This window comes from Onychostoma macrolepis, chromosome 11 (genome assembly GCF_012432095.1).
Source record: "Onychostoma macrolepis isolate SWU-2019 chromosome 11, ASM1243209v1, whole genome shotgun sequence".
NCBI lineage: Eukaryota > Metazoa > Chordata > Actinopteri > Cypriniformes > Cyprinidae > Onychostoma > Onychostoma macrolepis.
In genome coordinates this window covers 20,829,812-20,851,318 of record NC_081165.1, presented here as the reverse complement: position 1 = coordinate 20,851,318, position 21,507 = coordinate 20,829,812, and the positions used below count along the sequence as shown (strand labels likewise).

Here is a 21,507-nt window from a genome sequence, read left to right as displayed (position 1 = left end):
AGCCAAAAAAACACCCAGTAATAAGCGGAATGCAAATCCATGAGTCAGAAGACAACAGCCGAAAATATAGGTGCTCTATCTCACATCATATGACCAACCACACTTAAATTGCACATAAAAAGCTTCCATTCACGAAGACATTCAGAGCAGGTTGCCTGGTGCCGAGCTAACATATAATTACATTAAAGAGTCGTGCAAGCAGCCATGGAATTTTTACCGCTCCAAGTCTTGGCATAGTCTCCAGCTTCAACATTTAGAGAGAATGCCAGACTAGCATGCTGCTTATAGGGTCGTATTATGTGCCTATAACTTGTGGAAAGAGCAACCATGATGGGGCGCAAAAAATGGGGTTTATGGGAATGTTTCTTCCAAGAATGTCAGTTGTGAACCACTGGACTCCATCATTTTAATGTTACGTAAATTCTATATATATTATTCTACTGTTCAAAAGACTGGGGTCAGTTTTATTTATTTTTGTAATTTATTTTTTTTTTTTTACATTTTTTAAAAGAAATCTCTCATGCTTGCCAAGGCTGCATGTATTTGATCAAATATACAGTAAAAACAATGATGATATGATATATGTGTAATGTTTTTTTTTTTTTTTCAATTAACCCTTATTTGATTTCAAGTAACAATTTGTATGGTTTTAGATTTACTTATAGTTTAACTATAAAAATTAAATTTGTTCAATTTTAGTTTTAATTAGATGGCTAGATAGATAGATAGATAGATAGATAGATAGATAGATAGATATTGCTAGTGACATTTGCTTGATTCTGAAACAGGAAAGTGTTCATAATTGTATGACACTTGGTCTTGATCAGTTTTTTTCAGCTGAGAGGTGATTTTAATCAGGTGGACTACTGAGCGGTGATTGGCAGAGAGATTGATGACTCATGATTGGGGGACGGTGGGAGAGAGTTTAGTGGGTGGAGGGTGCTGGGAGGCAATTTTAGTCTGAGGAAGCAGATTTACCACCTCTCAGCACTGCATGTATTCGCTGTAGCCTCTTTCTCTCTGTCTCTCTTCATTGCTTATTCCTCCATTCCATCAGCTCTTGTTTTTAATGGCTCTGCCACAGATTGCAGAGTGAATGAGTGAAATCGTTCTCTGGCACAACGATTAGCTCCAAGCATTTGTCTTTCACTTGCTCATCCCAATTCGCCTACTCTCTGCACTCAAATGTGCACATTTTCCAGTTAAGGAAGGACCGAGAGGTTTTACTGAGGCCTGTTATTCAGAAGCAATTATTCCATGAAGGTGTAACGACTTTTAAACTCTCCTCAGAAACCTAGTGCCAAAAGGAAGTGGTAAGTACATTTTACACACTCTTAGACTTGTGGTTTTGTGTGTTTCATGCGCTTTACTGACACCTTGGTTTGTCAGACTTGTCATACTTGTGCTGAATTTTAAAGTTGTGTCGTTTTTGTGTTGCTTTTCATCTTGCTTTGGTGAGAATGTCTTTGTTTTATGGCTGTATTGCAAGCAAGTGTGTCTTGAATGCAACCCATATGATTAACAGACCAGGCAAAGTGCAAGAGCTACAGAAATCCACAACCTCTTGTCATCTCAGCTGTTGAGATTTAAGCGGACTGACAGCACACAAATCTTAAAGTATCTCACAGCTGTGCGACATGCCTCTAGCTTTATTTTTAACCTCTGCCGTTGTTTTATTGGTCTACAGTACTGGTGGGGCAGGCCAGAATATAGTCTAGAGCTTCAGTATAGGAATTTATGCTGCTACATACATATTTATGAACTTTGCCTTTGTTGCAAGATCCTCAAAGTTCAGGGTCACTATCCTTGTTGCTTGTAATTCTGCGTTTTGAGACAAGAAATTGGCAGTATATTTTGTTATTGTGTAGTGTTAAGACAGTTTATCTCTGTTGTGTCATCTGGACAGGACTGTAAATCATAACGATGCATTCTGCGAGTACTTGCTGTTGACTTTGTTCATGGTGCTTATGTGTAAAGACTCGTGGCACCAGCACGCATTTGGGGACCGATTTAACGTGCTACCCCGTGATATCCTGCACATGCCCAGAGGGGGTTTTTCTGTCAAGTGCACTGTAGTCACCTGGCACTTGAACTTATAAGTGCATGATAAAGAAAAAGAAAAGAATCTACTTTGAAAAGCAACCAAGTTCTTAGAAATAATGTTTTTATGTACATGTTCGTTTTAAATGGTTTTGAAAAGCTTTTATTCAATTTTCACGTTTTAATTTATATGATATCTTAAAATTATCATGTGGCATCACCAGTGATGGGAATAACGGCGTTATAAATAAAAGGCGTTACTAACGGCGTTATTTTTTCCAGTAACGAGTAATCAAACGAATTACTGTTTCCCCCGTTACAACGCCGTTACTGTTACTGACAATAAAATATGGCGTTACTATATCATATTATTAGAATTTAATTTTTCAGTTCATCTGAATGTATGCGCAGTGTAGCTGTATTTGACGTACCGTAAACTCTAGTGTGAAGCGCACGACTCGCCGTCGCTTTCTCTCACATACACGCACGCAAAGAAAGATACAGAGCAAGAGAGTCTTTCATAACATGCAGAATTGACGCGCTACATGTAAACGATATTCTTTGTTGTATTTCATACTTTGTTGTATGAATTAATATTCATGAACCCAGCAGCTCATTAATCCTTAGTGCGTTTTATATTGATGACAAATATGCATTCATCCTTGGTTATTCTAATTACTAAAGTTCTATCATCATATAATATTAAATTATATATTATATTATAATTATATTATAATGCTTGACTGACTGATGCTAAGTGTCAGTAGATAAATAGTGTAGATTAATGTACAATGTTTTATAATAATAGTGTATTCTTTTTAGTGTCCATTTAATTAATTTAACATTTAATATTGGGGGCATCCAAAGTTATTTGACATTTGAGCATTTTTTTGGTTTTTTTTAAAGTAACGCAATAGTTACTTTCCCTGGTAATTAGTTACTTTTATAATGATGTAACTCAATTACTAACTGAGTTACTATTTGTGAGAAGTAACTAGTAACTATAACTAATTACTTTTTTAAAGTAACGTGCCTAACACGGCGTCACGGTCAAGTAAAGCATTATACATGTATACCTTAAATAATTATTGTGAATAAAGTTTAAAAAATATATTAATTTTTCAATTGTTGATTCAGATGATAATATTTTCCATGATGATAATAATGATAATAATAATAATAATTCATTTAGAGATTTTTATATAAATCTATATTTTTCTGAGAAAACAGGTGACCATCTCAAACAAATGGTTGACTTTTTTTTTTTTTCTTCTGAGATTAATCTTCCAACAATTTCAGTTACACAAAAATAATTTCTCAATTCTCAGTTATTAATGCTATTAATGCTCTAAAGAATGGTAAATTACCAGGGCCAGGTAGGTTTTGCAGAGAGTTCTTTAAGAAGTTTCAAGAGTTGCTAGCAGACCCCTTTGCTTAATATGTTTAATTTTAATTTTATTTACCTTTATTTAACCAGGAAGAGACTCATTGAGATTAAAAATCTCTTTTTCAAGAGTGTCCTGGCCAAGACAGGCAGCAGTACAACCATACTGTCACAAACTGAGCCGATAACCAAGGGTGAGAGGTGCAATGTGACTTTATTTAAATGAATGAATAAACAGGAGGTGAGGGAGTCGATGAGGGTCCAGGAAGGGGTAAAGAGTAATGTCCTTGGGAGTGAGTATCCGGGGAGCAATGGAAGTAATCGTAGGTATTCGCTGGAGTAACGGTGGAGTGTCACAGGGGAGATCTGAGGAGGAAGCACAAGAGAGTTACGGCAAAAGAGGAGCCTGGTCTGTGTTCAGGGTGTGAACCGTAGACCGGACGATGAATGCCAGAGAGTGTGAGTGCTTTATGGGAGTGCTGATGAGGGTGCGCAGGTGTTGGTGATTAGAATGCAGGTGATTGTGATCTCGTGATTCCTGGTGATGACGGAGACAGTGACTCTCTGACACTACCCCCTCCAGGGGCGGCTCCTGGCAGCCCTTACACGGCGACGGGGCGACCTCGACCTCTGGGTGCAGGACGGTTAGGATGGTTACGATGGAATTCCTGGAGTAATAGGGGGTCAAGGATGTCGTCCCTGGCCACCCAGGATCTTTCCTCAGGTCCATAGCCCTCCCAGTCGACTAAGTACTCCAGTCGGCCTCCCCGCCGCCGTGAATCCAGGATTTCGTGGACCTGGTAGATGGAAGGTTGGTCCAGGATGTCAGGAGGAGGAGGCTCGTCCGGTTCTTGTGAATCTGGGGTGAGAGAAGAACAGGGTTTTAACAGGGACACGTGGAATGTGGGGTGAATTCGGTACCTGGGAGGGAGCTGGAGCTGATATGCAACCTCATTGATCTGCCTCAGAATCTTGAACGGACCTATATAGCGGGACTCAGCTTTTTACAGGGCAGGCGGAGTCGCAGATCCCGGGTGGAGAGCCACACTCTATCTCCAGGATGATAGGTGGGAGTAGACTTACGGCGGGCATCTGCGAAGGCCTTATGTCTCCGCACTGCCCGTTGCAGATGGACGTCGCTGAGTCCCACACTCTCGCTCACCCGGAACCAGTGGTCCACAGCTGGAACCTCAGGCGGCTCTCCCGTCCACGGAAGAGCGGTGGTTGGTAACCAGTATGCACTGGAAGGGAGTTAGGCGGTGGTGTCTTGCCTGAGGGAATTCTGTGCATACTCGGCCCACGGAGGAAACGGCTCCAGCTGTGTTGATCTTCGTAACAGTATGCCCGGAGGTACCGTCCAAGTTCTTGAATCTTCCGCTCAGTCTGGCCATTTGTCTGGGGATGGTAACCCGAGGACAAACTCACTGTGACTCCTAGTAGGCGGAAGAAGGCCTTCCAGACATGGGAAATGAACTGAGGTCCACGGTCGGAAACGATGTCCTCGGGATTCCATAATGGCGGAAGACGTTGTGAAAGAGGTGTTCTGCGGTTTCCATCGCGGTGGGCAAGCCTGAAAGGGGAATCAGTTTGCAACCCTTGGAGAATCGATCCACGACTACCAGTACACATGTGCTCCGTCTGAGTCTGGTAAATCCGTCACAAAGTCGATTCCGATGTGGGACCACGGTCGGCGAGGAATAGGGAGAGGAGTGAGCTTGCCCACGGTAGCTGACGAGGAGTGGAAGACATGGCGCAGACTGAGCAACTCTGCACGTGCGGGTGACATCACGGGACATACTGGGCCACCAGTACCGAGCTTGGAGGAGCGAGAGGGTCCGCTGTCTGCCTGGGTGTCCAGAGCCCGGCAAGGAGTGAACTGAGCCCAGAAGGGGTATCCGAAGATCCGTAGGGACGTAAGTCTTCCCTTCTGGGCCTCCCGGCGGAGCAGGTTCGGTGAGGGTGGCGGCTCGGATGTCGTCGTCAATGTTCCAGATGATGGGATTTACTATGAGGGCTGGAGGGAGAATCGGTTCTGGATCGGTGGGGGAGTCTGGTGAATAGATACGTGAGAGGGCATCAGCCTTGCCATTACGGTTTCCGGGACGGTAGGTGATGGTGAAGTGAAATCGAGTGAAGAATAAGGCCCACCGGGCTTGACGGGAGTTGAGTCTTCGGGCTTCACGGAGGTACTGGAGGTTCTTGTGATCGGTGATGACTGTGAATGGATGTTGGGCTCCCTCCAGCCAGTGCCGCCACTCCTCAAGGGCCAGTTTAATGGCTAGGAGTTCTCTGTTGCCGATGTCATAATTCTGCTCCGCGGGGGTCAGTTTTCTCGAATAATAAGCGCAGGGCTGGGAGGCTCGCCATTATGTTGTGACAATACGGCCCCGACGCCGGTGTCAGAGGCGTCCACTTCCACAACGAAAGGCTGATCGGGGTTGGGATGGCGGAGGATAGGGGCCGTACTGAATGCCTTCTTCAAGGCGTCGAAGGCTTCGTGGGCGCTGGGATTGAAGGACAGGGACTTGGGTTTTCCTCGGAGCAAGGTGGTAAGTGGAGCTGTGAGCATGCTGAAATCTTTGATAAAGCGGCGATAGAAATTAGCAAATCCTAGAAACCTCTGGAGTTCCTTGATCGTTTGGGGAATGGGCCAGGTGGAGACAGCAGATACCTTCCCCTGGTCCATCTGTATTCCTTCTTCGCCAATGATGTAACCGAGGAACTGTACCGTGGGGCGATGGAACTCGCACTTTTCCAGTTTGAGGTAGAGCTGATGGTATCGAAGCCTCTCGAGGACCTGCGCAACATGGTGGCGATGGTCGGCCAGGTTCGGGAGTATATCAAGATGTCATCAATGTACACCACGACGAAACGATGGAGGAACTCCCGGAACACCTCGTTCATGAACCCTGAAATACTGAAGGCGTTGGCAAGGCCATAGGGCATGACCCGATACTCATAGTGGCCAGACGGAGTAATGAAGGCGGTCTTCCACTGCCCCTTTCCTGATCCGAACGAGGTTATATGCGCTGCGCAGGTCCAGCCAGAAAGATGCGGGCCCCACGGAGTTCCTCGAGGCGGCCGGGACCAGGGAAGTGGATAGGGGAGCTTGACGGTTTGGGAGTTGAGGGCTCTATAGTCAATACAAGGCTGCAAGCCCCGTCCTTCTTACCCACGAAGAAAAACTTGAAGCCGCTGGAGAACTGGATGGCGGATATATCCCTGTTTGAGAGCCTCCTCGATGTATTCCTCCATAGCCCCGCTCCGGGATGGACAGAGGGTATACTCGACCCTTGGGGAGTTTGTACCCAGGCAGCAGATCTATAGCACAGTCCCATGGCCGATGAGGTGGTAGTTGTGTGGCTGCCTGCTTACAAAAGACATCCTGGAACGCCCTGTAATCAGATGGGACTTCATGAACTTCCTCGGAGTCAGGACTCTCAATCCGTGTGGAGGCCACTTGGAGTTCTGAGGACTTAGAAGTTGGTCGTGGAATATTCTTGAGACACTGTTGATGGCATCCTTCACCCCAACGGATTATCTCACTGGTCTCCCATCTGATTACCGGAGAGTGGAGGATGAGCCAGGGGCGTCCCAGGATGATATCCACGGTGGAGCTCTCCAGTACCAGAAATTTTATTTCCTCCTCATGCAGGATTCCCACCTTGAGTGGCATAGCTGGAACCTCATACTGGACCCGCCCACGTCCTAGCGGCTTTCCATTGATCGTCTCGACTCGGAGCTCCTGGGATCGTCGTTGGAGGGACAGGCGGAGACGACTGGCGAAGTCCTGGGAGATAAAGTTCCCCGAGGAGCCCGAGTCGACCAAGGCTGTAGCTGAAACGGATTGCAGAGGGGTGAGTAGTTGTACTGAGATAACTGACAGTTTGGAGATCAGGGGATTGGTTTGAAGTGTACTCACCGCAGGACGTGGGGGTCTAATGGGACAGGCCTTAATGAAGTGTTCCGCTGAGGCACAGTAAAGACACAAGCCTGATGTTAAACGTCTTCCACGTTCACGGTTAGAGAGACGAGCCGTGTCAACGAGCCTGGGCTCTGGTACTGGAGGGGTGGCAGCGGGTGAGATGGGCTGGTGAGCGGCTTCGGACATGTCGCAGGCGGTGAGACGCTGGGAGATTCTATTAGCACGTTGCATGAATCCTTCCAATCCCAAGGAATCGTCGTAAATCACCATTTGTCTGCGAATAGAAGGCTCCAAACCTTGTCGATAGGCGCTGATGAGCGCCGCTTCATTCCAGCCGCTTGAGGCCACCAGAGTGCGGAACTGTAGAGTGTATTCCTGGGTGGAAGAAGTGTTTTGACGGAGGTTGAGGAGTTGGTCAGACACCGAGGCGCTCGGTAGCTGATCCAAACACTTCCTTAAAATGACGGGTAAAAGCTTCATAGGAATTAATTATGGCAGTATTGGCGTCCCATATTGCTTTAGCCCAATTTAACGCTCTTCCGGACAGGAGAGAAATTAAAAAAGCTACCTTGGAGCACTCGGTGGGGAACTTCTGCGGCTGCATCTCCAGATAAAGGGACAGTTGGAGTAAGAAGCCGCCACACTCACCCGGATCACCCGCGTAGGTAGCAGGCAGCGCCATGGGACTGGCCGAGGCAGATGGAGGAGCTGGAGGTGGAAGCAAGGAGGCCCAGAGTGTTCACTAGCTCCTCCAGGATATCTGAGGGTGACGAAGGTTGGGGATCCATGCCAGTGTCGGTGTTGGTCCGGTCTTCTGTCACAAACTGAGCCGATAAGCAAGGGTGAGAGGTGCAATGTGACTTTATTTAAATGAATGAATAAACAGGAGGTGAGGGAGTCGATGAGGGTCCAGGAAGGGGTAAAGAGTAATGTCCTTGGGAGTGAGTATCCGGGGAGCAATGGAAGTAATCGTAGGTATTCGCTGGAGTAACGGTGGAGTGTCACAGGGGAGATCTGAGGAGGAAGCACAAGAGAGTTACGGGAAAAGAGGAGCCTGGTCTGTGTTCAGGGTGTGAACCGTAGACCGGACGATGAATGCCAGAGAGTGTGAGTGCTTTATGGGAGTGCTGATGAGGGTGCGCAGGTGTTGGTGATTAGAATGCAGGTGATTGCGATCTCGTGATTCCTGGTGATGACGGAGACAGTGACTCTCTGACACATACATACATACATACAAACATAAAATGCACAAAAATAATAATTATATTAAAATTAATTATTCAATTAAAGAATTACCAAAGACACTTGGAGAAGCTTATATCTCACTTATATTAAAGAAAGGCAAAAGTCCTGACATATGATGTTCTTACAGGCCAATTGCATTACTGAATGTTGTACCGAAATTGCTTTCTAAAATTTGAAAAATTCTGCCTACTATAATTGGGACTAATCAAACAGGATTTATACAGGGAGCTTGACGGTTTGGGAGTTGAGGGCTCTATAGTCAATACAAGGCTGCAAGCCCCCGTCCTTCTTACCCACGAAGAAAAAACTTGAAGCCGCTGGAGAACTGGATGGCCGGATATATCCCTGTTTGAGAGCCTCCTCGATGTATTCCTCCATAGCCCCGCGCTCCGGGATGGACAGAGGGTATACTCGACCCTTGGGGAGTTTGTACCCAGGCAGCAGATCTATAGCACAGTCCCATGGCCGATGAGGTGGTAGTTGTGTGGCTGCCTGCTTACAAAAGACATCCTGGAACGCCCTGTAATCAGATGGGACTTCATGAACTTCCTCGGAGTCAGGACTCTCAATCCGTGTGGAGGCCACTTGGAGTTCTGAGGACTTAGAAGTTGGTCGTGGAATATTCTTGAGACACTGTTGATGGCATCCTTCACCCCAACGGATTATCTCACTGGTCTCCCATCTGATTACCGGAGAGTGGAGGATGAGCCAGGGCGCCCCAGGATGATATCCACGGTGGAGCTCTCCAGTACCAGAAATTTTATTTCCTCCTCATGCAGGATTCCCACCTTGAGTGGCATAGCTGGAACCTCATACTGGACCCGCCCACGCCCCAGCGGCTTTCCATTGATCGTCTCGACTGGAGCTCCTGGGATCGCCGTTGGAGGGACAGGCGGAGACGACTGGCGAAGTCCTGGGAGATAAAGTTCCCGAGGAGCCCGAGTCGACCAAGGCTGTAGCTGAAACGGATTGCAGAGGGGTGAGTAGTTGTACTGAGATAACTGACAGTTTGGAGATCAGGGATTGGTTTGAAGTGTACTCACCGCAGGACGGGGGTCTAATGGGACAGGCCTTAATGAAGTGTTCCGCTGAGGCACAGTAAAGACACAAGCCTGATGTTAAACGTCTTCCACGTTCACGGTTAGAGAGACGAGCCGTGTCAACGAGCCTGGGCTCTGGTACTGGAGGGTGGCAGCGGGTGAGATGGGCTGGTGAGCGGCTTCGACATGTCGCAGGCGGTGAGACGCTGGGAGATTCTATTAGCACGTTGCATGAATCCTTCCAATCCCAAGGAATCGTCGTAAATCACCATTTGTCTGCGAATAGAAGGCTCCAAACCTTGTCGATAGGCGCTGATGAGCGCCGCTTCATTCCAGCCGCTTGAGGCCACCAGAGTGCGGAACTGTAGAGTGTATTCCTGGGTGGAAGAAGTGTTTTGACGGAGGTTGAGGAGTTGGTCAGACACCGAGAGCGCTCCGGTAGCTGATCCAAACACTTCCTTAAAATGACGGGTAAAAGCTTCATAGGAATTAATTATGGCAGTATTGGCGTCCCATATTGCTTTAGCCCAATTTAACGCTCTTCCGGACAGGAGAGAAATTAAAAAAGCTACCTTGGAGCGCTCGGTGGGGAACTTCTGCGGCTGCATCTCCAGATAAAGGGACAGTTGGAGTAAGAAGCCGCCACACTCACCCGGATCACCCGCGTAGGTAGCAGGCAGCGCCATGGGACTGGCCGAGGCAGATGGAGGAGCTGGAGGTGGAAGCAAGGAGGCCCGCAGAGTGTTCACTAGCTCCTCCAGGATATCTGAGGGTGACGAAGGTTGGGGATCCATGCCGGTGTCGGTGTTGGTCCGGTCTTCTGTCACAAACTGAGCCGATAACCAAGGGTGAGAGGTGCAATGTGACTTTATTTAAATGAATGAATAAACAGGAGGTGAGGGAGTCGATGAGGGTCCAGGAAGGGGTAAAGAGTAATGTCCTTGGGAGTGAGTATCCGGGGAGCAATGGAAGTAATCGTAGGTATTCGCTGGAGTAACGGTGGAGTGTCACAGGGGAGATCTGAGGAGGAAGCACAAGAGAGTTACGGGAAAAGAGGAGCCTGGTCTGTGTTCAGGGTGTGAACCGTAGACCGGACGATGAATGCCAGAGAGTGTGAGTGCTTTATGGGAGTGCTGATGAGGGTGCGCAGGTGTTGGTGATTAGAATGCAGGTGATTGCGATCTCGTGATTCCTGGTGATGACGGAGACAGTGACTCTCTGACACATACATACATACATACAAACATAAAATGCACAAAAATAATAATTATATTAAAATTAATTATTCAATTAAAGAATTACCAAAGACACTTGGAGAAGCTTATATCTCACTTATATTAAAGAAAGGCAAAAGTCCTGACATATGATGTTCTTACAGGCCAATTGCATTACTGAATGTTGTACCGGAAATTGCTTTCTAAAATTTGAAAAAATTCTGCCTACTATAATTGGGACTAATCAAACAGGATTTATACAGTGTAGAAATTCTTCTGATAATATTAGACGCCTTTTAAATGTTATTTACACTTTTAAAGTGAAATCCATAGATGGGCTAGTACTGTCTTTAGATGCGGAGAAGGCGTTTGATCAGATCTTTTCATTGTTTTGGATAAATTTGGCCTAGGTGAAAATTGTGTTCAGTGGATCAGAGTGCTGTATACAGACCCATGTTCTGCTGTATTGACGAATAGCTTTAGATCTGATTATTTTCCTATGCATAGAGGCACCAGGCAGGGTTGCCCCCTGTTGCTGTTTTAATTTGCGATGGCTATAGAGCCTCTAGCTGAAGCAATCAGATCAGGAACATCTATTTCAGGTTTACAGATAGGACATATACATCATAAAATTGCACTGTATGCCAATGATGTATTGTATTTTTTTTTTTTCTAATTGAGTTGATTAACTGGTTCAGTGCGTTTTCTGGTTATAACGTTAATTTAACTAAATCTGAAGCTATGCCTTTAAGTACTCTTATTTCTAAACCTAACATTGTGCCCTGTTTTCCTTTTAAATGGTCACCTCTAGGTTTCGTCTGTTTAGGTATTTCTATACATCTTTGAAGCAGATGTATGAATCTAATTTTGTTCCTTTATTTGAGAAAATTTGGATTTTGGATGATGGTTTTAAACGTTGGTGTAATTTGGGAGTTATATGGCTTGGGGATATGTTTTCAGATAATAAATTAATGTCATTTGTGGAGTTAACTCAGAAGTACCAGTTGTTCAAACATGATTTTTTTCGATTCCTCCAATTGAGACATTAGCCTATATTACTAATAACACAACACTTGTTAGAAATTCTGAGATATCTTCTATTGAGAGGTTATTATTTTTATCATCGGGAAAAATGTCTTTGGGTAGATTTTATGGTACTATGTGTTCAATTTCTTCTGCCGATACACAGAAAATTAAAACTAAATGGGAGGAAGAGTTAGCTGCTGATATTGATGATGAAACATGGGATGACATTTGGTCTTATGCTAAGAAAATATCTGTTTGTACACTTACAAGAGAAATACAATTTAAAATCATACATAAGACTCCATATTTCTCCTAACTGCAGGCATTTTTTTAACCCCTCTATCTCACCTATGTGTTTAAAATGTAAAACTGAAGTAGGTACTTTAACACATTGTCTGTGGTCATGTAACAGACTGCAAAGGTATTGGTTTTTGGTGCTGGGGGAAATGGAAAAGATCTTTTAATATGCAGTTGGATTTTGACCCAGTCTCATTGGTATTGGATATACTAATACATGCATTATTTCATCTGCTAACAAAAATGTTTATAATATTCTCTCCTTTGCTGCCAGAAAAAAATGTTTTACTTAATTGGATTAGTGATAAATCTCTATCACTTAAAGGTTGGCATAAGATCATTTTTGAGCTGATTCCCCTGAAGCGTCTTACCTATGTATTACATAAAAAAACAGGCCAGTTTTATGAAGTCTGAACTCCATATCGAGACTGTATGGAACCTCATCTTCACCCTGTTTTCCTTTTCCCCTAATCTGTTATGGGGTAGTCCTAGTTTATTTAAAACCAGGGAGCGATGTCTTGTTATTTTTGTATTAGTGAAAATTCAATATAAATAAATATATATATATATATATATATATATATATATATATATATATATATATATATATACACAAAACATCATGAATAATTAATAAATATCATGTTTTTGGGGAGCTGCGTCATTTGATTTTTTTTCAACTTTGCCTTGTCTTAAAATGTCTTATTGGTAAAATTATCCAATATTTTAAGGTCAGAGTGTTCCTCTCTGTGTTATGAATTCCTGTTTTATGAATTTTTTTTTTTTTTTTTTTTACTTTGCGTGTTGGTCGCACCACATGACTTTAATTTGGCAGATAACATTTGATTTGGCAGTTTAGTTGAAATATTTCTTTATCTTTTGTTTTCTTTTTTATGATCAAGGCAGTTTTATCACCCTGACATTTTATACCTTTGTAAAAATGCCAAAATAAAAAAAAATTAAATAAATTTGAAAAAAAATTAAAAAAAAACTTTCTCAGGGTGTGTTCAAGTCTTGTGAATTAATGAATGAATTGCATTTTTGTGGAATTTAAAAATAAATAAATAAATAAATTGATGTGAACAAAAAATCATCTTATTCATTCAGTACCATAAACGGAATTCCTGTCTGTTGTACTTTATCTTAGTTTCTTCATTTCTCTCTAGTTTTTATTTTTTTCATCTCTGTCCTTGGCATTCTTTGTGGCGCTAACAGGATAAGTGAACATGCTGTGGACCAAAGATAAATACAGAGACAGTAGCCAGTGAATGGAGTCTAGCTGTACTTTGAGAAGAGTGATTATGAGGTGAATGTGTAGATAGGAGAAGGCATGTTGAGAGGTGACAAGGATAAAACTCTCAGTCTTCCTTAATGCACACTGCAAGCGATGAATGTGGCCATTGATTTTTTTTTTTGGGCCGGTGCGTGGGTGCCTCCTAAACACAATCTTTCCTCTCTCCTGCTGCTCACTCTATTTCCTACTCTCACAGTCACAGCCAATCAAAGCTGAATGTGCCAGGCTCCAAGAGATCTGAGTTTGTCACCCAGACTGCATTCGCGTCATGGACCAGTGATTCATAATCGCCCTCTTTAATACCCCATACATATATAAACGCACAGTATTTTAAAGCATCGTTAAACAAAGGGTCATGATCCTGGCTCACTTACAGGGGCCATATCACATTTTTAATCCTTAAATTTATCATGAGTCAATTTTTTCCACCTGTAAAGTTAGACAAGGCAGTAAAAAAAATATGTTCATAACCATTTTCCAACCTCTCTTTGAACCTTGAACAAGCTGTTACTGCTGTGTCTTTAAATTTATTTAAATGCCAGAAATTTGTAGAGCTGCAGGTGTAATGTATTTTGCACTGCCCCATTCTTCACTAACAGCCTCTTTGCACCATTTATTTCCATTTAATTTGATAGGATCACAGAACAAACATTTCAGATCAGTTCAGTCTTTGAATATTCTGGGAATGCTCAGGAGGTGCAGAGTGGAAGGTGCAACACCCAGCACAATGTCTGGTGCACATTTGTACATTTTTCTGTTGAACTTCCTTCTTATAAGTGGGCCAAGTTTCTAAACACCAAATAGGCATTGTTGATGTGTAAAAGCGGGCAGTCAAATGCTAATGTTGCACGTAGGGATGTGTTTTTCAGCTTAGTTTACGTTAAGGCTGTCGCAGTATCTTATTTTCCGTACATAATTATTGTGCCCAAAAGAGTTCACGATTATTATATTGTCAAAATATCTATAGAAATAGAAAAAAATTATAATAAATAATGCTAAGAGTCAAATTCATCCTTAATTTTATTTGTTTTCTCTCTTTTTTGGCAAATGAATCCAACTCAAAATACAAATGTAGGGAGGCGATTCCAAAAAACTCCCACACTGGAGCTTTTTTAGAGTGCTTTTGCCTGTCATCTCCTCCGACATGATTTTGTACGGCAGTTGTAGCTACATGCTTTGTCCTCATCTTCTGTTCTCCATTTTATGATGAATGTTCAGCCTTTTTTTATTTTTTTTATTTATTTATTTTTTTTGTGAAATCCATTTCAATAGCAAGACAGTGAATGAACAATTTCAAAACACAGATTTTGCATCGCACTCAACTTGGTCACGTGAGTTTGCTATGTTGACCGACAGGTTTGAAAGTGACTTATGTGTGAGCTATGCTTCATATGTGAAAAAGTAAAAGTGACGTGACATACGGCCAAGTCGGAATTTGTGCTCTGCATTTAACCCATCCAAAGTGCACACACAGCAGTGAACACACACACACCGTGAACACACACCCGTAGCAGTGGGAAGCCAGTTGGGGTTTCGGTGCCTTGCTCAAGGGCACCTCAGTCGTGGTATTGAGGGTGGAGAGAGCTCTGTACATTCACTCCCCCCCGCCTACAATCCCTGCCGGACCTGAGACTCAAACTCGCAACCTTTGGATTACGACTCTGACTCTCTAACCATTAGGCCACGATTTCCCCACAACAATATGTGCTGCACTAGTAATAGATGATAAACCTCACATGTTCTCTTCCAGCCCTCTGCATTCACTGTAATGCTGTACTTGATTCTGTAGCATGAATCAATGTCTTTATTAATTGCAGCTAAATTTATCCTGAAAAAAAAAATTGCTCATCATTTTTTTTTTTTCAGTGACTAAAGCATGCCATACTTTTGTGGGCAAGACAGAGATGTTGTATAAAAGAACAAATTTGAATCACAGCGCCTTTCATTGTTTAGGTGTCAACAAAATCAGATTGTGGCATGTTGCGACACCCCCCCCTTCCCCCATCCTGTAAGACAGAGGCAGGGAGCCAAACAAACCAGACTGCTACTCAGCACTCCCACCGCCTGCCTCCTAAAGCCTCCTGGCCAGGGAGCTGCTATTCTGAGGAGCTGTCAGTCAAACACAAGTGCTTCTGTCCATCGTCCAAAGGAGTGAGAAAAAGATAGAGGGGAAATGCCAGAGAGAAAGACTGGGCGAGAGAGGAAGGGTCGCTAAGATTAAGAGGTAGAATAATGAAAGGCGATGACAGTAAGAAAGACCAAGAGAGAGCATAAAAGGGACAGGTTTGTTCTTTGATTTTTCAACCATCCATAATCCCTTTTGGTCAATCATTTGGTTGCCAGTCTCTGGTTCACTGATCGTCTTTGTTCTACATTCTAGCTTTCCAAGCTGCTGTGCTTAAAATACACACAGACAAGCATGCAACAAATTAACTACTAGTTGCCATGAAGCTCTAATCCTCCTTCTTAAATTTCACAACGGACAGATTGTGCATATCCATTAGAATCAGTCTGAGCATAGACAAATCCAAGTGCACATTTTTTCAAGCAATTAGTCATCAATGTGGAGCCGCATGTCACCAAACAGGGAAAGGGATTTTGGAAAGGCTTGGTCGCCTGCTTTGCGGATTCATGAACCGTGAGGAGCTCTTTTTGGGTTTAACTTGAGGAGCTTGAATCCGAGCTGTTTGACTTAATTAAATGGTGTCATGCTAAGCTGAGTTATAGGATTAACTGGGTTAATGTGCTTTTACTGTAGTCTCTTATTGGCACACAGTCCTCGACTCCTTGATGTTTAAAAAGAGATAGAATGTCAGGGGTTTTTGGGGAGTAGGGATGAGAATTATAAGGAATTTAGCAAGTATTTTTATTTATTAATTTCTTAGAGGATGCACCCTACCTCTTCAATAATTTGTCCTAGCTACATAATAAACAAAAATATTAAATAAAAACAATATTGTATAATATACACTACCATTCAAAAAGACGAGGAAAAAGTCTGATTTAAAAAAAAAAATGTTTTATGCTCATCAAGGCTGCATTTATTTGATCAGAAATACAGTAAAACTAGTAACACTGTGAAATACAATTTATGGTAACACTTTATTTTAAGGTGTCATAATACAGAGTAATTACCTAATTAAGTACTTAGTAGTAGCCGTTGTACTTACATGAAACAAAATGTACTTACCATGTAACTAAGTTATGAAACAGCCTGTAATTACAGTTTGTAATTATGTAGATGTAAAAGGTTAGCTACTGTTACACATATGTAACAGACCGAGTCTGTTGCACAGCTAATTGTATACTTAAGTACAATCTTGATACACTTTATTTTAAGTAGCTTATGTCTGTGTACTTACATTTATAATTACGTTGTATAAAGTTTGCAACACATGCAACAATCTTTTGGTTACACAAGTAGCTGTGTAACAGACTCGGTCTGTTACATATGTGTAACAGTAGCTGCCTATTACATCTACATAATTACAAACTGTAAGTATAGGCTGTTACATGGTAAGTACATTTTGTTTCATGTAAGTACAGCAGCTACTACTAAGTACTAGGTAATTACTCTGTATTATGGACGCCTTATATTATTTATGTCTAGCATTTATTACTCCAATCAGTGTCACATTGTCCTTCAGAAATCATTCTGCTGATTTTAGCACTTATTATCATCAATGTTGAAAACAGCTTGATGTTTTTGTGGAGGCCATGATATTTTTTTCAGGATTCTTTGAGTAGAAAATTAAAAAGAACAGCCTTTATTTGAAATAGAAACCTTCTATAACATTAAACATTTCTTTACTGTCACTTTTGATTACTTTAATGCATTCTTTTTGAACAAAAGTGTTAATGTACTTAGCCCAAACCTTTGAATGGTAGTGTATTTACAGATTTGTAATTAAATTATTTTTATTTCTAATTAAATCATTGTTACTAATTGCACTGATTTAAGCCTTGAAGAGTGCATCAAAAAATAAATTATTTCGTGTTTCACAGAAAAAAAAATCTTGCATGTGGGAACAACATGAGTGTGAGTAGTTGATAGCAGAAATTTCATTTTTGGGTGTACTATCCCTGCAAGTAAAAAGTAGCCATTAAAAGGGTTCAATTTGACCTGACAAAATAATGAGCCGTGAAGAACCACTCTGACTGATTAAGCAGAGAGTGACTCAAACCAGATTCAAACCAATTCATCTGATTAATTAAAAAATAATTTAATCATAAGCATGTTTGTTTGTGAATCAGACTACACTGAACTCATCGATGGAAGAGTGCAGATGTTCAAAAACCGCTAACAGTCATGAATATCATTCGGTTCCAGTATCTTTTAAAAATAGTTCTCAACCCTGTTGCTGACACCCACCCACAAACACATGCACATGTCTTGGCAGACCATTTGGTAAAGTTTCTGCCTATGGAAACTTTGAGGGCTGCTCCAGACAGAGTATGCATGGTTAAATCAAGGACTCTTGCAACCATTGTGGTTGTAATCACTTTGCATGGAGCCGTCTGTGATTATTGATGACACACGCTAATTGGGATCATAGATCATCTCCCAGACACTGACATGACCACTAAAGTCAAATGCTAGGCAGCCAAAGGTCGTGTGTTAATGCCAAGTGTCATATGTTATGTGTCAAGTTAAAGTGAGCCAACCCCAAAGGCATGTCTGCTGTATACGTGCATATGTGGGGCTGATTTGTCAGATATGCACACAGCTCTGTCCTGCTTGCATTCACAATAACTGAATTCGGTAAGAGTATCAGCTCTCTCTCTGACCTGCAATCTTCTGTTTCTTGTGGATACTTTGTGAACATGACCCACTTGGTTGGAAAATGGTGTGTCTGCAGCAACTGGGATGGTAAAGTTCATAGTTGCTGGCAAGTCTGAATGTCTCTGGCATGTGATACTACTGAGATTGGTGAACTGTAAGAAAGTAGAAAAGTCAGGCCTGGATGACAAACTCAAGTTTTAATGGAGAAAACTTGCGGTCTAAACATTGTGTGTTTAAAAGTTGCAATGATTTTTATTAAAAAAAACAAAAAATAAAACACTTATAGGATGCTGACTAACAGAGTCTGAAGGTTCTTTGTTTTATTGATAACAATTAATTGAATGCAGTGACTCATGCGGCCTCACTGTGTGTGAGATTTTGAAAAGATTCATTAATCTAAGAATACTTAAGCGTGATTGGAAAGACTGTGACTCAGTAAGAATAAAGGCTTGACGACTCAGGAAATATGAAGTCTGTATGTGAATTGTAATGAGGAGGCAGTGGCGTTAGGATCCATGTGCAGTTTTATTGAAACACAAGAGAAGTCAAACAGGCATAAATCAGTAACTGGTGTCAGATATAACGGAGGCAGGGCCGAATCATAAACAGAGTTCGTGCTGAGGGTCGAGGCAGGCGGCAGACAGACAATAGAGATACTCAGCAAGGCAGGCAGGGTCAGAAGAGGCATGCAGCAATACTTCAGAAACGGGTAAACAATCCAGGTCATCAACGGGTAAGCAAACACAGGGAAAACGCTCAGAAATGACTGCATAGCAAAACAAGACTTCGCAAGGAGAGCAAGGGCGGCACAGTTTAAATAGACCAAGCAATGAGGAACACCTGTGCAGGTGATCAGTCTCTGGCACGGGGTACGTGGGAAATGAAGTCTTAGTGAACCGGTTAATACTCTGGTGATAGTTCCCTCTGGTGGTGATTGGAGGGAGCCACAGAGGCTGAATTTGTGACAGAGCCCCTCCCCTGTGAGCGGCTCCTGACGCGAAGAGTCAAACGACGCCGGGGTCTTCCACGGGGTCTCGGGGCCGGCCTATCCGGGTGGTCACGATGAAAGTCTGTGGTAAGAGAGGGATCCAGAATATCCTCTGTATTGACCCAGGACCGTTCCTCCGGGCCGTACCCCTCCCAGTCCACAAGGTACTGAATTATTCTGCCCCCGGCGACGAGAGTCCAGAAGCTCCCGAACTTGGTACGCCTCCTCGCCGTCTATGGTGATGGGAGGGACCCTCTGGTCAGCAGCCTCCTCCTGGTCCTCCACTCCTCTCGAACCACCAGCGGGCTTGAGCAAGGAAACATGAAAAGTGGGTGAGATACGATAATGGGCAGGTAGAGCCAAACGGAATGAAACAGGAGTTATTTGTCTAATTTTGAATGGACCCACGTACCTCGGACTGAGCTTCTTGCAGGGTAATCGGAGACTAAGATCCCGAGTGGATAACCAGACCCACTGACCCGGCTGATAGTTGGGATTCATGCGCCGATGACGATTGGCTTGTTCCCTTGTTCGACGAACTGCCCTTTGGAGGGGAGTATGAGCCTCATTCCATGTCTCCTCGCTTCTTTGCAGCCATGAGTCAACGGCAGGGAGTTCTGAGGGTTCTTCGGACCATGGAAACAGTGGGGGTTGGAAACCCAAGACACATTGGAAAGGGGTGATACCAGTGGCAGGTTTGCAGAGTGAATTTTGAGCATACTCGGCCCAGAATAGATAACGTTCCACCTGGCCGTTGGATTGAGGATGATATCCGGAGGTAAGACTGACATTGTTGAGTTTTTGGCAGAATGCGGTCCAGACTCGAGAGGTGAATTGTGGACCCCGATCAGAGACCACATCCTCAGGAAGACCGTAAAACCTGAACACGTAGTTACAAAGGGCCTCAGCGGTTTCGAAGGCTGTAGGTAGTTTGGGTAGAGGGATTAGGCGGCAGGCTTTGGAAAAGCGATCGATAACCATGAGGATGGCAGTGTGACCCTGCGAGGCCGGTAAATCTGTTACAAAGTCAATGGCTAAGTGTGACCAAGGGCGTTGCGGGATAGGTAATGGTTGGAGTAGACCGGCGGGCAGTTGATGAGATGATTTGGTCATGTTGCATGTAGAACAGTTTCTTATGAAGGCGATTATCTCCGCTTGTTGAGAGGGCCACCAGAAGCGGTTATTCAATAATTGGAGTGTAGCTGCTATACCTGGGTGTCCGGAGCTGGGAGTTGAGTGAACTGGATGACTCTTTGTCGCAAAGCTTGAGGCACATATGTGAGATTAGGTGGGGTCTCTGCTGGTGGTGGTTCAGTGACGTGAGCGTTGGTGATCTCAGTCATGATATCCCATTGGATGGGTGCGAGAATGATGGTTGACGGAATGATGAATTCTTGGTTGGGAGTCAATGTGGATGATTCATAGAGTCGAGAAAGAGCGTCTGCCTTAGTATTTTGAGAGCCCGGACGGTAGGTTATTCTGAAGTTGAATCTGGTGAAGAAAAGTGACCATCTTGCCTGTCTGTGATTGAGTCTTTTGGCCGATTGCAGGTACTCCAGATTGCGGTGATCAGTGAGGACAGTAAATGGGTGTTTGGCTCCCTCAAGCCAGTGACGCCACTCCTCAAGAGCGGCCTTCGTGGCGAGAAGTTCTTGATTGCCCACATCGTAATTTTGTTCGGTGGGGGTGAGCTTGCGAGAGTAGAAGGCACAGGGATGTAGTTTCGGGGATTACCATGACGTTGAGAAAGGACCGCTCCAATGCCTGTGCTGGATGCATCCACCTCCACTATGAATTCTTGTTCAGGATCGGGATGGTACAAGATAGGTGCGGTTGTAAATCTGTCTTTGAGTGTCTGGAAGGCCAAATGGGCTGCCGGAGACCAAGTGAGGGGTTGACTACCTTTCTTAGTCATCGAAGTCATGGGAGCCGCTACGGTGCTGAAGTTGCGAATTAATCTTCGGTAGAAGTTGGCAAACCCTAAAAAGCGTTGCAGTTCCTTTTAAAGTGGCAGGTTGAGGCCAGTTGACCACTGCTCGAATCTTCTTGTCATCCATGGCTACCCCTCCAGAACTGATTACATACCCAAGGAATGACACTGACTCTTGGTGAAACTCACACTTTTCGGCTTTGGCGTATAGCTGATGGTTGATGAGACATTGTAAGACTGCCCGAATGTGTTTGACATGATCTTCGTATGACTCAGAGTAAATCAAGATGTCGTCAATAAATCACTGGGTCATCGTCTATAAGATGTCTCTGAACACATCG

At 43.4% G+C, this 21,507-nt stretch overlaps 1 protein-coding gene across 5 annotated transcripts in view; it reads left to right on the top strand.

The window, feature by feature from the left end:
* prickle2b (prickle homolog 2b) overlaps window positions 1-21,507 on the top strand; it is a 106,755-nt gene that overhangs the window by 43,867 nt on the left and 41,381 nt on the right. The window contains exon 1 of one of the 5 annotated variants that reach the window (XM_058791412.1): window positions 1,027-1,313. The exons of the other annotated variants lie outside the window; for them this stretch is intronic. The gene's annotated coding sequence lies outside the window, so the exon portion shown is untranslated. Of the gene's footprint in view, window positions 1-1,026; window positions 1,314-21,507 lie in introns of those variants that run through there. 5 annotated transcript variants of the gene reach the window in all.